The sequence below is a fragment of the Uloborus diversus genome, unplaced genomic scaffold, assembly GCF_026930045.1.
Source record: "Uloborus diversus isolate 005 unplaced genomic scaffold, Udiv.v.3.1 scaffold_1221, whole genome shotgun sequence".
NCBI classification, from domain to species: domain Eukaryota; kingdom Metazoa; phylum Arthropoda; class Arachnida; order Araneae; family Uloboridae; genus Uloborus; species Uloborus diversus.
The window spans coordinates 1-7,211 of NW_026557901.1; the positions used below are offsets into that span (position 1 = coordinate 1).

General features: G+C 36.4%; 2 non-coding genes across 2 annotated transcripts; both read left to right on the plus strand.

The window, feature by feature from the left end:
• Positions 1 to 1,022: 1,022 nt before the first annotated feature.
• Trnap-ugg (transfer RNA proline (anticodon UGG)) lies at positions 1,023 to 1,094 on the plus strand. The gene has a single exon. It is a non-coding gene; the product is annotated as a tRNA-Pro (tRNA).
• A 3,294-nt stretch (positions 1,095 to 4,388) lies between these two features.
• Trnap-ugg (transfer RNA proline (anticodon UGG)) lies at positions 4,389 to 4,460 on the plus strand. Its single transcript has one exon. It is a non-coding gene; the product is annotated as a tRNA-Pro (tRNA).
• The last annotated feature ends 2,751 nt before the right edge of the window (positions 4,461 to 7,211 follow it).

Genomic DNA, 7,211 nt, shown 5'->3' on the forward strand with positions numbered 1-7,211 from the left:
TCAGCCACACTTTTAATGACATTTATGTTTGCATTGAAAATATGTACGATTAAAAGGGGAGCTATGATCAAATTATCACAACGTTGTATTTAACGAGGTTTTGTTACTGATGTCTTTAAATTACATGCCTTCTCTTCTGCGCTTACTTTTTTTTTCGGTTCTTCTTCATAATTTTCTTCCTTTGAAATTCTTAAAGAGCGAAATGCCTTATGAAACGATTTGAAGCACAGTGCGGAGTTCCGCACGGGTCGACTAGTATTTCGACTTAATACACTAATTTAAAAATTAACTGGATTTTCTCTGAGTACTATCTACAACTCGTTTAAAAGAAAATTTTAAGGTTTTTATTTGAATGATATGAGTAGTTCCTATTTTTACTATAACAGATATATACAACGCGCTTTCAGGAAAAAAGTTGCATTCTCAGATCAGGTTTAGCACCATGTCGGGAGATACTTAGTTTTTGTTGGCAGATAGGTTGAAAACATAAATTTAGTTGCAAGTAGTAAAAATGTCAACTAGAAATTTCGTGACAATGGAGGACATTCATCTTCGAAATTGCACCAGAATTTCACTGGATGGTATATTATTTTTAATTTCTTGTGCAAGAAAGGATCATTTGTCATGGCAATAAAAAGTCGTTTTATAAAGCTGACATAATTGAAGGTCGTACTTTGAGAGTAAAATGGCTTTTTAATCCACGATTGATATTTTATCAGCGGAAAATACTCATTAGACAATTAACTAAAATCTAATTTTTAAGTGCCTAATTTGACCGTTTTGCAAAAAAAAAAAAAAAAAAAAAGCAAGTTTCGTGGAATCCTTGAGTGCTCTTCAAGACACAAAAGAATAGTGAAATTCTGCAAAACTCGGTTGAGACACTTATGTTTCCGATAAACCTAGACGCGTGTGTTGTGTCTTTTTTCTATTGACTCTCAGTAAATGATTGAGACATTTGCATTTCTTTTCACACCTGTTGATTTGATATTTCACTGCCGTTATGAGTTTCATTTCTGCATGTGGGCCCGGTGGTCTAGTGGTATGATTCTCGCTTTGGGTGTGAGAGGTCCCGGGTTCAAATCCCGGCCGAGCCCTTGATTTTTTTTTCACTTCAATTTTGTATTATACTAGCAAAAATACCCGGCGTTGCCTGGGTTAGCAATAATCATCAGAAACAATCGTTACTTGCATTTGTTTTCTGTTTTAAGTGAAAGAACTTAAAACACACCTTTTTGACGTGACTTAAAATCTAGCTTCTTCCTTACTCATAAAACTAAAGTAGCAGTAAGTAAAAAGAGCAAAATAGTATTCATTTAGAAACGAAAACACGAAATTTAAGCGTATACAAATTTGAAGAATTTCCGAAATATGAAATTAAACTTCACATGTTTAAAAAGATTTATCAGTTAATACTGTTTTTTTTTTTACATTGAGTCTTACCTTCTCTGTATGTCTATTGAAGAACGAACTGTTTAAAAAAATGTAGCCGCGCGCCCGTGATCCCCTTAAACTTGCTTTAGTTATTTTGGAAAATCTGAATTATTGTGGGTTCTTGGTGCGGTTTAAAATATTACCGAATTTGCGGGAATCGTTTTGGGATACCTTGGATAATGCTCCCCCCCTCCTTACTTGGTAAAACGGTATGTTACTAATTTTTGTTAAAGAGATAGTGTCGCCATATGCTAAGATACTTTTGGTCACAATAAAATGGCGCTAAACAATTTCACCCGTAATGTTTCCAAAACAAGTATAAAAATTTGGCGATGGTTTGAATTTGTGCACAAAGTCACATTAATGGAAGTTTTTGTGCTGTTTATGGATTGGCCAAATTTAGTTGCTGGATTATTTTACAGTAAAAAAAGTTTTTAAAGATTCTTTGATTGACGATATTTTGTTTACATGGTGAAAGCCGACAAACATTATTACGTAGTCTTTGACTTCAAAAACCGTGACAGTTGAAAAAACTGCCAAATGCATCCGCTACTGAAATCTTTCTGCATAAATTTTGACGAGGCTTCTGCTGTTAGATTGGATAATAATTAAAAAATCCAATCAGCACAAATAATAAAAAAACCCATTAATTACACTAAAGTTCCGTTTAAATGGAAAATAATCAACCAAATCTATGGTTATTATTAGCCAAACTTGGGAAAAAAACGTTACTTTAAGATTTGACTTGAGAAAAGCCTCAAACAGTCAGACGAAACACAAACATTCAACAATTCTAACTATGAACTGGGAGTTGAGATGATACACCAGATAATGAATTGGGTTGATGAAAGCCTTGGAACATGGAACAAAAAAAGCCCTTAACTCGTTTTTCATACAACTTAGAACTTTCTAACAGATGCCATCTTCAGCAGAAAAATAAGCGCTTTCGATGGACACATAATTTTAATATGTGCACGCATTTTTTAACCGTCATATTGGGGCATTTATGCAAAAATTTGGACAAATTAGAATAAAAAAGTAACTATCAATCGGATTTTTATCGAACTGGTCCACAAACCTCCCCAGTAACAAAAAGAACAAACGGTGAAAGTTTCAGCCAAATCTGCCGGGTAGTTTCTGAGATCTTAGGGAACAAATTTACCAAAGTCCATTTTTATATATATAGATATGTAAGGAATTTCAATATACACTATGTGACCAAAAGTATTGGTCACTTTCAAAATATCACATTTTTAAGGATTTCCCAAGAAATGAAAGACCAATTGCTTCGTAACTTTTATCACATAATAAGTATGCTAAAGCTGTCAATTTCCGATAAAAATTAAAAAAAAACACCCTTTTGCTTCAGGGGTCAGTAACAAATTGAGGAAATCGAAAACGGTTTTTGGTCATCAGTCACCGTAAATAGCTGAGAATAAGCTGTAAGTTTCGGACAGTTAGTTAACTTATTATGTACAACCTTTTCCAATACTTTTGAGAAGGTATCACTGATATTCACGAAAATTGAGATCTGGGCTCAGTTCCGGCCAGTTCGTCACACTGATATCAGACTGATGCGTAATTTTAAGAAAACCCCGTTCGGATTGTCCTTTTTTTAAAACGAGGGAAATTTTTTCGACTTGGATAACTCCACCATTATTTAAGCTATCGAGATACCGTTTGCTCAGCTTTTCAAACAAAAGAACTTCTTTCTACAAAAGAGGAAAGAATAAATATCAGAAAACCATTATTTTTGCAGATATAAGCTGCTAAATTGTAGTCAAAATTTGCCAAAATGCGATTTTTAACCTACTTTGGCAGAAAATCGTCAAAAATATACCATGAATTCCGTTTTTGTTATGATTGCTCTCATTATCTATGAAAAGACACATTCTGCACAGCTCGGTGAAATGTAGAGACACCTAAGAGGTTCGGATCTATAAATATTGGGGCCCCTGCAGCAAATCGTGAAAAATCTATGCATTCAGCTTTTGTTATGCAACTAACCTGATTTATCCGAAAAGTTTAGCCGTTGTACAGCATCAGGAAGCCAAGACCCAAGACCAATGGGTTTAAGTAGAGTGTCGTACTAGTTACGTAAAATTCATGAGTTCCAATCCCCATGGGCCAGAAAAAAAAAAAATCAAAAACCGCTTCACTAATTTGTTTTCTTCAACAAAATTCATATTCAAATATTAGTGAATGTATGATCTAAAGTCATAGCAGGGTTCTGAACAACAGTTCTAATGTTAAAATCAGGAAACAAATCGCTAAGATTAACATGGTACATTGCATTTACAACATTTTTTTCAATTTTTTTCACCAAATACAGGTATTTATTTCACTTTTTTTTTCCTTATTTCGCATTGAATTAGTGTATCGCACCCCGAGATGTAGACTCATTAAAGAGTACATCTAAAAAACTCGATTTTTGAATTACTGCTGTCGATCACAAACGTCTGCTAGTTTAAGAAAGATGTTTAAAGTAATTATAAAACATTCTTAGTAAATTATTTGGTCGATATGCCTGCTCTCATTGGCTATAAAGAAAAGCTTTCTGCACAACTCGGTGAAATGTCGAGACACCTAGGAGGCTCGGATCTATAAATAATGGACCCCCTCCTACAACAAAATCTGTAGGGCTCATCCCCAGACGCCAGTAATGTATATTTGCAACGTTAATGAGTCTTAGTGCTAGTTTTTTCAATGTTTTGTTTTAATTTATTGGTCCTTTGGCTCCCTTAAGGACGTGTCCCCTCCCCTTTCACTGCGGGGGTATGGCGGGAACACAGATCCGGGCCCAACACCTAAGCTTCCAACAGCTTAATCTGAGAGTAGGAATGTGTGTTGTGACATTTTTCACTCACTCTTAGCAAATGGTTGAGACATTTGCATTTCTTTTCACACCTGTTGATTTGATTTTCCATTGCTGTTATGAGTTTCTCTTCTATGCGTGTGGCCCGGTGGTCTAGTGGTATGATTCTCGCTTTGGGTGTGAGAGGTCCCGGGTTCAAATCCCGGCCGAGCCCTAGCTTTAAATATTTTCTTCACTTCAATTTTGTATATATACGTAAGGAATTTCAATGTAAGTTGTTGAATTAATATGCGACGTTCTTACCTAAATGAAATTCTACTGTATTAAAATACGTCATTAAGCCCATGAATCGATCCACTTTAATTTTTCAGTCACGTAAATTCACTCGTGCAAGGTCTAAAACGATTCCTCCTGTATTAACTTTAAAAAAAAACTTTTTATCGGTTTAATACGAGAGACGGTCGCTCTGGTGGTTAGTTTGTTCAAGCCCGAGATTGATATGCAGATTGAAATCAAGGAGTTACAACAGAACTAGAACGCGCTAAGGTTACTCTTTAACCGTACACTACTCACGGTTTGAAAACGGTTTCAACGTCTATTATTTGGTGAGTGAAGCTGTTGAACTATCAGCCAAGTGCGCTGATTTCATTATATGCGTGGTTTAATTTCTACATGATATACAGAGGCGTGCGCAGAACTTCAGGAATGGGGGGGGGGGGTTGAATGGGGGGGGGGGTCTAGTGTGGGTTGAATAATCAACACCACACTAGAGACAGTCTCTAGTGTGGTGACGGTACCACTGCATCCAGGCCCGTCGTTTAAGTGAATCAGGGGGGGGAATTACCACTCAACTCCCTTCCCCTCCTGCAATGATGCTACTGCATCTTAAATTATTGTTTTCTATTCTTTTTACTTTTTCATCATTTTTATTTATATTTTTACCTTTTCTATCTTTCTTCCTTTGAGCTAATGGGGGTACCGCTGTAACCCCCGTACGCACTCTTATGATGATATACATGTCACTATACCAAATGTTTCATTTGCATATCGATTATATATAAGCAAAAGATCCTCTGTTACGCCGTCGAGAGCTAGTTAGGGGCTCTTGCGTTTGTAGGAGGTTTATAGGTGATTCCTTACAATGTATGTCTCGTAACTAGCAGCTTAGTAGGTATCGAAGTTTCCTCTTCTTTCTTCAAAAAAAAAAGAAAGTAGGAAAGTTTTCTAAAAAAAGGCACTGAAAAATTGGGACAGAAAATTTAATTCGTTGAAACGGATAATTCATTGAATTCGCATACGTTGTAATGAGATTTCACTGTATTTACGTTTTAGAAAGTATAAAAATCTTTTTTAAGTGCATGGTGTTTCCATTGCATTTGATGAGAGCAAATATGCGATTTTCGACTGATGTTCTATCACTGGATGATCATGGAAGGTTTCGGGCGTGAATCTGTCCCAGGCCTCCTCAATCGCTTATTTGAACTCTTGTACTGAGTAATACCGAAGAATGTCGTTGGTAATACTGCCTTACATTCTGGTAGACACCACGTGACAGAATTCTCCAGATGTTATTTCGACTGAGATTTGGGCTGAGTGCCGGTCAGTTCATTACACTGATATCAGACTGATGCGTAATTTTAAGAGGACCCCTTTCGGATTGTCCTTTTTTAAAACGAGCCAAAATTTTTTTGACTTGGATAACTGCACCATTGTTTAAGCTATCGAGGTACAATTCACTCACCCTTTCAAACAAAAGAACTTCTTTCTACAAAAGAGGAAAGAATAAATTTCAGAACACCATTGTTTTTGCATAAACTGCTAAATTATAGTCAAAATTTGCCAAAATGAGATTTTGGCAGCAAAGCTTGAAAAATCTACCATGCATTCAGCTTTTATTATGTAACTAGGCTGTTCTATCCGAAAAGTTTAGCCGTTGTACAGCATCCGGAAACCAAGACCAATGGGTTTAGTTAGAGTGTCCTACTAGTTACGTGAAGTTTGTGAGTTCTAATCTCCATGGGCAAAAAAAAAAAAAAAAAAAAACACCGCTTTACTGACTTATTTTCTTCAATAAAATTCATATTCAAATATTAGTGAATGTATAATCTGAAGTCATAGCAAGGTTCTGAACAACGGTTCTAATGTAAAAATCAGGAAATAAAACGCTGAGATTGACATGATATACACAGGCCCGCCGTAAGCGGGCGTGCAAGGCGTGCGCCGCACGCCTAAGGGGCGCCGAAGGGGCGCCAAAGTTAGTTTCAACATGCTACATCGAGTGAAAAAAAATTTAAAAAAAAATCAGTTTTGACTTTCCAAAAAAAAATTTTTTTTGCTCAAAACGACCCCCCCCCCCCTCATACGGGACCATTCAGCACGAAAAAAATTAATAATAGCAAGAAAGAGAGCTCTTTTAACTTCACTCTTAGTACTACCTGTGGCCAGTACTCAATAAAAAACAGGCGTAAGGGAGTCTCATGACCTTTTCCAATGTTCACTCATTTACCAGTCCAAGCAGACCAGATAGCCCTGATGTTCTTGGAAGTATATCAAGACAAGAGGAAAAAATAAATGAAAAGCAACCCTCTAGGCTGGAGAGGGGCTTACGGCTTATTTAGTGTCAGCGTAGTAAAAACTTGTTCTGCTTGTGTTTTGTTCGGTCACTTTGCCGCCCCCGTTGGGACATCAAGCCAAAAAGGTAGTGACGTGCGGTATTGGGGTGAGAAGTTAAATGGCTGGTCTTCTAAAGTCCGATATCTTCTTCCCGTAAAAGCAAGGTAGACTTTAACATAGGATCAGGACAATCCGAAGAGGGGGAGGGGGCGCCAAGAGATGGGAGGGGGAGCCATAAACTGAGCTTCTACTGTGCATTAAAATTTAGTTTTCTTTTTTAATTTTTATAAAGTACATTTCTTAATCTTAAATAGTTTTCAAAATGCTAGCACATTATATTTAATTTTTTGAT